The sequence below is a fragment of the Sus scrofa genome, chromosome 13, assembly GCF_054392235.1.
Source record: "Sus scrofa isolate SSC_HxYL_T2T_F1_AM1 chromosome 13, Sscrofa_HxYL_maternal_Yorkshire_Landrace_v2.0, whole genome shotgun sequence".
In the NCBI taxonomy this organism is placed as follows: domain Eukaryota; kingdom Metazoa; phylum Chordata; class Mammalia; order Artiodactyla; family Suidae; genus Sus; species Sus scrofa.
In genome coordinates, this window is record NC_139395.1 from 89,047,253 (window position 1) to 89,061,102 (window position 13,850).

A 13,850-nucleotide genomic window follows, 5' to 3' on the forward strand; every position below is an offset into this window, starting at 1 on the left:
CCTTAGAGACCCTCTGAGGCAGGCTTACCGTTAATGAGTGCCTTACACATTGGTGGCGGCTTCCAGAATGACAGTTAAGGGTCCAAGTGGAAATAAGCAGCTTTTAGCTTTTCCAGTTGTTGAAGCTTGAATGTGCTATTTAACTTCTCTGTGATTGATCAATTACCAAATCTTAGAATGGAGGTGATAGCTAATGCTTGCCTCTCTGGAATGTTGTGAGCCTAGATGCTGCCAGCATTGAATACTATTTCTGGGGTTGGGGGATAATCCCAAGGTGCCTGTGGTGATAATGACGAGCTTAGTTCTTCATAGTGAATTAGGTCAAAGATCTTTATTTTTTAGGTTAAAATCTTAAGGGGACCTTTCTTTGATAAAGTTTTAGTTGTACATATGAAGTATATATAATTATTATCATTTGCCATATATTTGATTCATGTTCAGAGGGTATTTAAAGTAGTTTCTTTTTTAGAATATATGCATGTATATGTATATTGGGATTATGTATAATTATTTCTTTACTTTTAATGTGGTTTCTTTTTGGAGTCATGTAGAAAACTAATAAGAATGTGGTATTTATTATCAAATATTTGAATTATAATGATGTATAAACACAGAAGATTCCATGGGACCCAGATTAGGGTTTACTGTGTTCTGTTTCAGAGCTCACTACTTTCAATGTTTCTTGATCTGCAATTTTAGTGTTATTGTTATTTTAATTGATCAGGTGCTGGTTGATTGACACAAATTAATCTGAGGCAGATTTGTAATCTAAATGTCAAATTTTAGTTTACTGAGAGGGTGAAATTATAAAGACTACCTTTGGGCTCTTCAGATGATATAACTTTTTGCTAGTTTTAATTTTGACCAAGAAGCCAAAATGTATAGTGGTTATAATATTTTTTGAAATAATATTCTTATCTAGACCCTCTAGAATCTAGAACAGCACTGTCCAACAAAAATATAACCTGAACCTCAAGTATAAGCCTTCTTTTTTTTTTTTTTTTTTTTTTGTCTTTTTGCCTTTTCTAGGCCGCTCCCGCAGCATATGGAGATTCCCAGGCTAGGGGTCGAATCGGAGCTGTAGCCACTGGCCTATGCCAGAGCCACAGCAAAGCGGAATCTGAGTGACCTGACCTATACCACAGCTCACGGCAATGCCGGATCCTTAACCCACTGAGCAAGGCCAGGGATCGAACCCACAACCTCATGGTTCCTAGTCGGATTCGTTAACCACTGAGCCACAATGGGAACTCCAAGCCTTCTCTGTTGTTTTATTATTTTTTATTTCATGGCTGCACCCACGGCATATGGAACTTCCCAAGCCAGTGATTAAATCTGAGCCATACCTGCAAACTGCACCATAGCTGCAGCCATGCTGGATCCTTTAACCCACTGTGCTAGGCCAGGGGTTGAACCCATGCCTCCACAGTGACCTGAGCTGCTGCAGTCAGATTGTTAACCCACTGCAGCACAGCAGGAACTCCCCTATGTAATTATAAATCTATTAGTAGCTGCTTAAGTGTAAAAGGAAATAGGTAAAATTAAGTTTAATATATTTAACCAAACATATACCAAAATTACCATTTTAACAGGAAGAAAACATTATTAATGAGATATTTTGCATTTTTCATATTAAGTCTTGAAACCCAGTGTACATTTTTCACTGACAGTGCATCTCAATTTGGACAGTAAATTTTCACAAAAAACACATCATCCGTATTTAGATTAAAATCTACAGTTGAGGAAGTTCCCATCGTGGCTCAGTGGTTAATGAATCCGACTAGGAACCATGAGTTTGCGGGTTCGATCCCTGGCCTTGCTCAGTGGGTTAAGGATCCAGCGTTGCCGTGAGCTGTGGTGTAAGTTGCAAATGCGGCTCAGAGCCCACAGTGCTGTGACTCTGGTGTAGGCTGGTGGCTACAGCTCTGATTCGACCCCTAGCCTGGGAACCTCCATATGCCGTGGGAGTGGCGCTAGAAATGGCAAAAAGACAAAAAAAAAAAAAATCTACAGTTGAAAAAGTGGATTCACATACCCAGTTGGTTCCAAACATTGCATATCAGTCTTCCAATAACTGAATCAGTGTCTATTTCTACACTTTAATTTAACTAAAGTTAAAATTTAAAATAAAATTCAGTTTCTCTGTCTCACTAGCCATGTTTCCACCACTTAGTAGCCGTATATGGCAAGCTGTGGCTGCCATACTGGACAGCATTGAGAGGACTGCTTTTCTCAAGCTTCCTTTCTTCACTCCCACATCCCTCAAATTGAAGGACCCATCTAAGAACTCTAATGGAGAATCTCACTTAATAAGCACAGAACTACAAAGAGTTCACACTCTTAAAGGAAAATTTCCATTCAAGCTATATTAGAACTTGTCCGGCAAGGAGCTATCTATCTGGTTGACTGTACTGAGCCTGCCCTTGCTCCCAAATAGACCCTCATTGTCTTTACAACAGATAGAAACATGCCAGGGTTGACAGTGTGCCTCCTTCAGGCTCCATGCAGGCTCATTTCCATTACATCAGTGCATTTCCTGGTTATAGGCCTGCCTTTATTTTTCTCATTGTTTCATTTTCCATATTTGGCTCTTATTTCTATTTATCTTAGTGAAGGATTCAATTGTTCAAATTCCAGTTTAGGTCTTAATTAAGGTTACAGTGTTTGATTTATGTTACTTTGAAAAAAAATTTTTCCTCTTCTGTCCCTTGCTCCAGATTGCTAGAGTGGCTGAGCCAGTAAAGCTCACCTTCTTATCTACTTGTTCAAGTATTTTTCTTTGGGCAAATCATGGTTCTTCAGTGTGGTCACTTGTGTATGATCAGATCTGTTAATCTTTAAGAACCTCTCTTTTGCTTAAGAGTAATTAAGAAATATGTAGGTAAGGGAGAACAGAATGTCTTGAAAGATGAAGGACTTACCCCCTTAGCCTTGCCAGAAGTTTTTGCCTTGCACTTTGCTAGGGTCATTCCCTTGTTTGGCACACAGTATATAGACCCCATCACCAGGAGTTTTTAGAGCTCAGAGTTCAATAGTTCTTATTGGGCACCTGCCACTTTGGAGGGGTGTCACTGATTACAGTGTTGAAATTCACCCTTTGTGTCCTGGAATATACAAAGTGAAAAATAGAACAGTATGTCAGCCAAATCCTCCTTTGACAAGAAAGCTAGCTCAGAAATTAGGAAATGTTCAATCTGTTAAGTCATTTTGAGTTAATCTGAGTAGAAATGCAGGTGTGCGCCTTCCTCATTACCATCGGGAGCAAATAATTTTAAATAGGGCTTTGAGAAATGAGTAACAGTGACAGCAAAGAAACCTTGGATGTCCATCCCTAGTCTATGAGCTGTGAGAGGTGTGACATCAAGAAAGCCCCTGGCTCGCTCTAGGCCTCACTTCTCACCTGTCAAGTGAGAGTGTTAGACCAGGTGGCCTTGAGAGCCCTCTCACCCATCACATGTTTTGATCATCTCAGCTAATCCCACAGCTCCCCAGATGAAGAACCAGAGGCCTGCAAAGTCACTTCCTGATATCATGTAGCAAATGGGAGGCAGGTCTCAGTCATGTTCTCTGTCCGCACAAGAACTTCATTTATGCACTTAGAGGCTAAGCGAGAACCAGATAAAGTTATCCAGAATGATGGCTGCTTCTGTTTTTCTCTATAGTATCATTTATTTTGTCTGCTCATATTTTTGAGGTTACTGGCCAAAACCTCTAAAACCCCTGGGTTGCCAGTTTATAACTGATCAGTGATTCAACTCAGGCATCTCTATGGCATAAAGTCCCCCCACTGGCCTCTAAATGAAAAAGGTAATTATGTGAGGGAATGGAGATGTTAACCAACCTTACTTACTGTGGTAATCATTTCTCAATATATACTTATATGAAGTTAGCCTATTGTATACTTTATAGATACATATAAGTCAGTTAATACGTCAATAAAGATGAAAAAAGTTCTAAAAAAAGAAAAAGAAAATGTTGTGATTGGATCAAATAAGATCAACACTGTGAACTGACCTTCAGATTTAGCAACTTAGAGGACATTCAAAGGAGCAATTTTGGTGATGTAGTGGGGAAGGAAGTCTAATAATGAAAGGAGATGCACTGGGATGCACAAGGAATATCGTTATAAAGGCAAAGAGAAAATAGGAGACAGCCAGAGAAGGAAGTGAAATCAAGAGAGGTTTCTCTTTTATTTGATAATGGGTGGTTGGAGGAGAGGTAATGAATGAGTGTGTGTGTGTGTGTGTGTGTGTGTGTGTGTGTGTGTGTGTGTCTTGTATATTACATGAAGGCCAACCCCTAGTGCAACAAAGACCATCATAGCCCAGCAGTCTCCTCCAAAGGTAACTTCTAAAATGATGGTCCTTGACTGTGGTGCTTTGTGAATCACTTAATCCCAACTTTTCTATTAAAGATCTTTGGAAGTTATATGTTTGTATCTATCTATCTAGTCAGTTCTTTGTTGCTGAAGATGCATGAAAACAAAGGAAAAAGCAGTAGCTGGAATGCAGAGTTAAATTTGCTCTGCATTTAAACAACAATTATAACAAAGCAGAACAGAGGGCCCCAGTGAAGTGCTTCTGTTGAAGGTCCCTGCGTGGGTTGGAGGCCCACTTTCCAAGTGTGGGAGCAGCACTCATAGATAGGAAGCTGAGCCTCACTTTTTCTGGAGGGCTGCTGTGGCTGAGTAAACCTAGGACCTTCATACTCTTTTAGCCTGTCATTCAGTTAAAACAAACAAACAAACCACAGGTGTTAAGGAAAGGAAACTTATTGATTGCCTATTAGGTGTACGAGGCATGGTTAAGTATTTTTTATGTGTTGGTTCATTTAATTCTGTAACCACCCTACAAAATAGATACATATTATTTCCATTTTACAGATCAATAAAAGGACTCGGGAAAGTTATGTCGCTTGCCTAGGGTCACATAGTAAGTGAGCAGGGATTTTATTTGGCTCTAAAATCTGATTGCTTTCCACTAATTCCACTAATATCCAGCAGCAGTGATTTCATTTTTGTTCCACTGAGTTTCAGGAGGACCCGTGATGCCAGGTTGTAGATACCAGCATAAATAGACCAAAAGGAAAGGGAGTTACAGTCACTGAATAAATTTCATTTATAAGCAAGGGTTGTTAACCTGCCTCTCAAGATCATACTAAAAGCAAAAATATTAAGGAAAATTTTTACAAATAAAGATATCCACTAATCTGCATCCTTGATCAGTAACGAAAGGTGTAATCCTAAATCAGATTTAACTTTCAGAGGTGGTGCTTGCTACTTTTTGAGTGAAATACCATACCGTCATTTTGGTTTTTAAGAAGCTGTGTTGTTTGGGTTGATGGTTCTCAGTCTTTTATCCTTTGGGTACATGAGAGGGTGACATTTGCATTCACTGTCCTTCCCATAGACACTAATGACAGCAGTTATCTAATGCTACACAACAAAGTTAGTATCTTAAAGCAACAACAATAGTTATTTTGCTCACAGATCTGCAATTTGGGCAAGGCTTAGTGGAGACTGTTCATCTCTCAGCTGGGTTAGCTTGGAGGCTTCAATCCTCTGAAGCTCACTCATTCACATGTCTGGAGCGAAGGCTGGGAAGACTGGAACAGCTACACTCCTGCAGCATCTCTCTTTCTTTGTGGTCTCTCCAGCAAAACTGCTGTAGGGTAGCCAGACTTCTTCTGTGCTATCTCAGTGCTCTCAAAGCACATGACCCAAGAGAAAAAGTCAGGCAGGAACCTTATATTTTATGACCCACCCTAAGAAATCGTACAGCATCCCCGTAGTATAAGAATACTGTTCATTGAGGCAGTTACAGAGGCTGCTCAGGTTCAGTAGGAGTGGAAATAGATTTTATCTCTTGATAGGAAAGTGGAAAGTTTCTGGAAGAGCTTATGGAACTGGAAATACTTCAGTGGCCATTTTTGGAAAATACAGTCTGCTACACAGATGAGCCCGCTGCGGGTTATATGCCAGTGGCCAAGCCAGATGTATCTCAGGGCATTTCTCTCCCACCCAAGGGGAGCATATTGTTATACAAGTGAAATATAACTTATTTCTCTATAATTTAACCCAATGTAATTTACACTTTTCAAAAAAGTAAATCATCTGCAAAATGTTGGCACTCTCTCCACTGTTAGAAACAAATTACTTGGAAAACACGAGTGGATTTGGCTAATGAGGTAGATAGTTGACTTTCCCTGAATTTTCCATCATTGAGTCGATGCCTGTTTAATGTTCCTGAATTGTCATCATATTTCTGCTTTTCTTCCTTGCATGCAGTGGTAAACGGCTGAATGTTTATGTGAACACCTTTGCCTAGAAACTTTTCCATTTAAACCTAAAAAGTGGAGACAATTGTACTTGAAATTGAATGTTTCTTGAAGGAGTTTATTCTAGCATTTTACTCCATCTTCTTTTGGAGATGAAATGACTATTTCAAGACATTTATCAAAGTTTACAAAACTTGTATCTTCTTTCCAGCTTTTTTTTTTTTTTAATTTTTTTTTTATTTTCCCACTGTACAGCAAGGGGGTCAGGTCATCCTTAGATGTATACATTGCAGTTACAGTTTTTTCCCCCACCCTTTCTTCTGTTGCAACATGAGTATCTAGACATAGTTCTCAATGCTATTCAGCAGGATCTCCTTGTAAATCTATTCTAGGTTGTGTCTGATAAGCCCAAGCTCCCGATCCCTCCCACTCCCTCCCCCTCCCATCAGGCAACCACAAGTCTCTTCTCCAAGTCCATGATTTTCTCTTCTGAGGAGATGTTCATTTGTGCTGGATATTAGATTCCAGTTATAAGTGATATCATATGGTATTTGTCTTTGTCTTTCTGGCTCATTTCACTCAGGATGAGATTCTCTAGTTCCATCCATGTTGCTGCAAATGGCATTATGTCATCCTTTTTTATGGCTGAGTAGTATTCCATTGTGTATATATACCACATCTTCCTAATCCAATCCTCTGTCAATAGACATTTGGATTGTTTCCATGTCCTGGCTATTGTGAATAATGCTGCAATGAACATGAGGGTGCATGTGTCTCGTTTAAGTAGAGCTTTGTCCGGATAGATGCCCAAGAGTGGGATTGCAGGGTCATATGGAAGTTCTATGTATAGATTTTTCTTATAAAATGTAGGAATCCTGTGTCATGGCACACCACAGACTTAGGTACTTTTTGCATTAACTTGACTATGTTCTAGACCTTTTTTCAAACTGTAAAATATTTCATCCATATAAAAAAAGAATATAGTGAGTTCCTATTGTAGTTCAACAGAATGAACCTGGCTAGTATCCATGAGGATGCAGGTTTGATCCCTCTTCTCACTTAGTGGGTTAAGGATCTGGCATTGCAGTGAGCTCTGGTGTTGGTCACAGATGCGGATCCTGCGGTTGCTGTGGCTGTGGTATAGGCCTGCAGCTACAGCTCTGATTTGACTCCTAGCCTGGGAACTCTCATATGCCGTGGGTATGGCTCTAAAAAGACAAAAAAAAAAAAAAAAAGGAATATAAAATGTATAGGTACAGCTTAAAGAATTAAAAACATGAAAACCTGTGTACATAGCATCCAAGTTAAGAAGTAAACCATCACCTTCCAGTTACACCCTGAAGATCAAACCGTCTTGACTTTTGTGCTAAGCATCCCCTTTCTTTCCTTTATAGTGTTACCATATCTATAGTCAAATCCTTTGTTTGAACCTTCACACAATTCTTTTCACTTCAATTAAAAATATTTCATATAAAAGACTTGCACATCTTTTGTTAGTTTTACAGTTGGCCCTTAAGTAACATGGGTTTGAATTGTGCAGGTCCACTTATAAATGGATTTTTTTCCCAATAAATATGAGTCCCAGCACTACACAATCTGCAGTTGGTTGAATTTGAAGATATGGAATTGTGGATATAAAGGGTCAAATGTAAAGTGATATATGAACTTTCAACTGCTTGGGTGTTAGTGCCCCTGACCCTCGTGTTGCTCAAGGTTCCAGCTGTATTCCTAGGTCCTTTATATTTTTGTTGCTGTTGTTAATGGTATTATTTTGATTATTGCTAAGCATAGACATGCAGTTGATTTCTACATGTTGGTTTTGTGAAAGTCAGATTTGCTAAACTTCATTACTGGTAGACCTTGTTTCATGGTGCCTCACGCCTCACTGTATTGTACTTCATAGATACTGTGGGTTTTTTTTTTTTTTTTCTTTTTACAAATTAAAGGTTTGTGGCAATTCTGTGTCAAACAATTGTATCAGTGCCGTTCTTCCAAAAACACTTGCTCACGTAGTGTCTTTGTGTCACAGTGTAGTAATTCTGGCAATATTTCAAACTTTTAAATTATTATTATGTTTGTTGTCGTGAACTGTGATCTTTCCTGTTACTATCGTAATTGTTTTGGGGCAGCCAGGAACTGCACTCATAAAAGACAGGGAACGTAATAACTGTTGTGTGTGTTCTGACTGCTTCTCCAACTGGCTGTTTCCCTCTCTCCCTCTCCTTGGGCTTCTGTATTCCCTAAGACAGAACAATATTGAAACTTGGCCAGTTAATAGTCCTACAGTTGCCTCTAAGTGTTCAAGTGAAAGGAAGAGTTGCCCATCTCTTATTTTAAATCAAAGGCTAAAATGATTAAGTTTAGTGAGGAAGGTGTGTCAAAAACTGAGATAGGCTGATAGCTTGGCCTCTTGTACCAAACAGTTAGCTATGCTGTGACTGCAAAGGAAAAGTTGTTGAAAGAAACTGAACGTGCTCCTCCAGTGAATACATGAATGATGAGAAAGCAAATAGTCTTATTGCTAATACAGAGAAAGTTTTAGTGGTCTGGATAGACAATCAAACCAGTCAAAACATTCCCTTAAGCCAAAGCCTAATCGAGAGCAAGGTCCTAACTCTCTTCAATTCTCTGAAAACTGAGAGAGATGAGGAAACTGCAAGAGAAGATTTTGAAAATATGAGAGGTTTAAAGAAAGAAGCTATCCCTGTAGCATAAAAGTGCAAGATGAAGCAGCAAGTGTTGATGTAGAAGCTGTAGCAAGTTATCCAGAAGACCTAGCTAAGATCATTAATGAAGGTGGCTACACTAATCAACAGATTTTCAAGTAGACAAAACAGCCTTCTATTGGATGAGAAGTTTCCATCTAGGATTTTAGCTGGAGAGGAGAGGTCAAATCCTGGCTTGAAAGCTTAAAGGACAGACTGACTCTCTTGTTAGGTGCTAATGCAGCTCATGACTCTGAAGCTGAAGCCAGTGCTCATTTACCATATCCAAAATCCTATGGCTCTTAAGAATTATGCTAAATCTACTCTGTGTGTGCTCTAAAAATTGAACAACAAAGCCTGGATGACAGCACGTCTGTTTACAACATGGTTTACTGAATATTTTAAGCCCGCTTTTTTTTTATTGAGACCTTCTGCTCAGAAAGAAAAAGATTCCTTTCAAAATATGAATGCTCATTGACAATGCACCTGGTCACCCAAGAGCTCTGATGGAGATGTACCAGGAGATTAATGTATACATGTCTGCTAACATAATACCCATTCTACAGCCCATGGATCAAGGAGTCATTCTGAATTTCAAGTCTTATTATTAAAGGAATAATAAGGCCAAAACTGCCATATGTAGTGATTCCTCTGAAGGATCTGGGCAGTCAACTGAAAAACTTCTAGAGGGGAGTCATCATTCTAGATGCCATTAATGACATTTATGACTCATAGGAAGACATCAAAACATCAACATGGACAGGAGTTTGGAAGAAGATGATTCCACCCCTCGTAGATGACTTTGAGGGGTTCAAGACTTTAGTGGATAAAGTGCACAGATGTCGTGGAAATAGCAAGAGAACTAGAATTAGAAGTGGAGCCTGAAGATGTGACTGACTTGCTGCCATCTCATGATAAAACTTTAACAGGAAAGGAGTTGCTGCTTATGGATGAGCAAAGAGAATTGTTTCTTAAGATGGACTCGGCTCTTGGTGCAAATGCTGTGAAGATTGTTGAAATCACAATAAAGGATTACATAAACCTATTTGATAAAGCAGCAACAGGGCTTAAGAAGTTTCACTCCAACTTTGAAAGACGTTCTACTATGGGAAAAATGCTATCAAACAGCAAAGCTACAGAGAAATGGTTCATGAAAGGAAGAGTCAATCGATGTGGCAAACTTCATTGTTGTCTTAGTTTAAGAAATTGCCACATTGTGATGATCGTTGTACAACTATAAACGTAATAAAATTCACTGAGTTAAAGAAAAAAAAATTGCCACAGCCACCCCAGCCATAGGCAACCACCACCCTGATTGGTCAGCAGCCATCAACATTGAACCAATACCCTCCACTGACAAAAAGATTATGATTCACTGATGGCTCAGACAATGGATAGCATTTTTTAGCAATAAGTTTTCATCAAGACATGTACATTGATTTTAGTTTTTTTTTTTTAGATATAATACTATTGCATACTTTATAGTATGGTGTTAAGTATAACTTTTTTTTTTTCTGTCTTTTAGGGCCGCATCTTCGGCATATGGAAGTTTCCAGGCTAGGGGTCCAATCGGAGCTGTAGATGCCAGCCTACGACACAGCCACAGCAACGTGGGATCCAAGACGAATCTGCAACCTACACCACAGCTCATGGCAATGCCGGATCCTTAACCCACTGAATGAGGCCAGGGATTGAACCTGCAACCTCATGGATACTAGACAGATTCGTTTCCGCTGCGCCACAATGGGAACTCCAGTATAACTTTCATATGCATTAGGAAACCAAAAACCATAGAGTTCCCATCGTGGCTCAGTAGTTAATGAACCTAAACAACAGATTTCCAAAGTAGAGAAAACAGCCTTCTATTGGAGGAAGATGTCATCTAAGACTTTCATAGCTGGAGAGGAGAAGTGAGTGCCTGACTTCAGAGTTTCAAAGGACAGGCTGACTCTCTTGTTAGGGGCTAGTATAATGAAGGATGTAGCTTTAAGTTAAAGCCAGGGCTCATTTACCATTTCCCAAATCTTAGAGCCCTTAAGAATTATGCTAAATCTACTCTACATGTGTTCTAGAAATGGCCAACAAAGCCTGGATGACAGCACATCTATTTAAAACATAGTTTAGTGAATATTTTAAGCCCACTGTTGAGACCTACTAGTCAGAAAATAAGATTCCTTTAAAAATATGACTGTTCATTGACAATGCACCTGGTCACCCAAGAGCTCTGATGGAGATGTACAAAGAAATTAATGTTCTTTACATGCCTGCTAACGCATTATCCATTCTCTTGCCTATGAATCAAGGAGTAATTTCAAGGCTTACTTAAGAAATGCATTTCTGCATCTCCTCAGAAAAGAAAATCATGGACTTGGAGAAGAGACTTGTGGCTGCCTGATGGGAGGGGGAGGGAGTGGGAGGGATCGGGAGCTTGGGTTTATCAGACACAACTTAGAATAGATTTACAAGGAGATCCTGCTGAATAGCATTGAGAACTATGTCTAGATACTCATGTTGCAACAGAAGAAAGGGTGGGGGAAAAAATGTAATTGTAATGTATACATGTAAGGATAACCTGACCCCCTTGCTGTACCGTGGGAAAATAAAAAAAAAAAAAAAAAAAGAAGTGCATTTCTGGAGTTCCCATCATGGTGCAGCAGAAACGAATCTTACTGGGAACCATGAGGATGTGGCTTCTATCCCTGGCCTCGCTTAGTGGGTTAAGGATCTGGTGTTGCCGTGAGCTGCGGTGTAGGTCACAGACATGGCTCAGATCCCGCATTGCTGTGGCTCTGGCATAGGCTGGTGGCTACAGCTTCAATTAGACCCCTAGCCTGGGAACCTCCATATGCCGCCGGTGTGGCCCTAGAAAAAAGACGAAAAGACAAAAAAATGCATTTCATAGGGCTGTAGCTGCCATAGAGAGTGATTCTTCTGGTGTATCTGGGCAAAATAAATGGAAGACCTTCTGGAGAGGATTCATCGTTCTAGATGCCATTAAGAACATTTGTGATTTATGAGAAGAGGTCAAAATATTAAGATGAACAGTTTAGAAGAGGTTGATTCCAACCCTCATGGATGACTTTGAGGAGTTCAAGACTTCAGCAAATAAAGTGTGCAGATGTGGTGGAAATAGTAGGAGAATTAGAATTTGAAGTGGAGTGTGAAGATATGACTGAATTGCTGCCACATCATGATAAAACTTAAACAGATGAGGAGTTGCTGCTTTTGGATCAGAAGAGAAAATGGTTTCTTGAGATGGAGTCTACTCCTGGTAAAGAGGCTATGAAGATTTTTGAAATGACATCAAAGGATTTAGAATATTGCATAAACCTAGTTGATAAAGCATTGGCAGGTTTTGAGAGGATTGACTTCAATTTTGAAAGTTATGTGGGTAAAATTCTATCAAACATGTTACAGAGAGATTATGAATGTAGGAGTCCATCCAGGTGGTGAACTTCATTGTTGTCTTATTTCAAGAAATTGCCATAGTCATCCCAGCCTCAGGCAACCACCTGATCAGTCAGCAGCCATCAACATCAAGGGAAGACCCTCCACCAGCAAAGAGATTAGGATGCACTGAAGGGTCAGATGATGGTAACATTTTTTAACAATAAAGTATTTTAAAATTAAGATATGTACTTTGTTTTTTTAGACCTGATCTTATTACACACTTAGACTACAGTATAGTATAAACATCACTTTTATATACATTAGGAAACAAATTCATGTGGCTCACTTTATTGTCATATTCACTTTGTTTAAATCTTATCCTTACTGATTTTGTAAAATTTTTATTATAGTTGATTTACAATGTTCTGACAATTTCTGCTATATAGCAAGGTGACCCAGTTATATGTATATATCCTCCATCATGTTCCATCACAAGTAATTGATATAGTTCCCTGTGCTATACAGTGGGACCTTATTGCTTATCCACTCCAAATGCAATAGTTTGCATCTACTAACCCCAAACTCCCCGTCCATCCCACTCCCTCCCCATCCGCCTTGGTAATCACAAGTCTGTTCTCTATGTCCATGAGTTTGTTTCTGTTCTATAGATAGGTTCGTTTGTGCCATATTTTATTTTATTTATTTATTTTTATTTTTTTCTGTTTTAGTTGGTTTACAGTGTTCTGTCAAATTTCTACTGTACAGCAAAGTGACCCATTAGTTGGTTTACAGTGTTCTGTCAAATTTCTACTGTACAGCAAAGTGACCCAGTCACACACACATATATATTCTTTTCCTCACTTTATCCTCCAACATGCTCCATCACAGGTGACTAGATATAGTTCCCAGTCCTATACAGCAGGATCTCATTGCTTATCCATTCTAAATGCAATCATTTGCATGTATTAACCCCAGATTCCCAGTCCATTCCACTCCCTCCTCCTTGGCAACCACAAGTCTGTTCTCCAAGTCCATGAATTTCTTTTCTGTGGAAAGTTTCATTTGTGCTGTATAATAGGTTGATTACTTGGTCATATGGTAGTTCTATATTTAGTTTTCTGAGATACCTCCATATTTTTTCCATAGTGGTTGTACCAATTTACATTCCCAACAACAGTGTAGTAGAATTTCCTTTTTTCTATACCCTCTCCAGCCTTTGTTATTTGTGGACTTATTAATGATGGCCATTCTGACTGGTGTGCATGTGTGCCATATTTTTGATTCCAGATATAAGTGATATCATACGGTATTTGTCTTTCTCTTTCTGACTTAGTTCACTTAGTGTGACAATCTCTAGTTCTATCCATGTTGCTGCAAATGGCATTCTTTTGTTCTTTTTTATAGCTGAGTAGTATTCCATTGTGTACATGTACCACATCTTCTCAATCCTCTCATCTGTCCTTGGACATTTAGGTTGTT

General features: G+C 39.1%; 1 protein-coding gene across 5 annotated transcripts in view; it reads left to right on the top strand.

Annotated features, from left to right (window-relative positions):
- TMEM108 (transmembrane protein 108) overlaps nucleotides 1-13,850 on the top strand; it is a 365,980-nt gene that overhangs the window by 121,838 nt on the left and 230,292 nt on the right. The window lies entirely within an intron of this gene.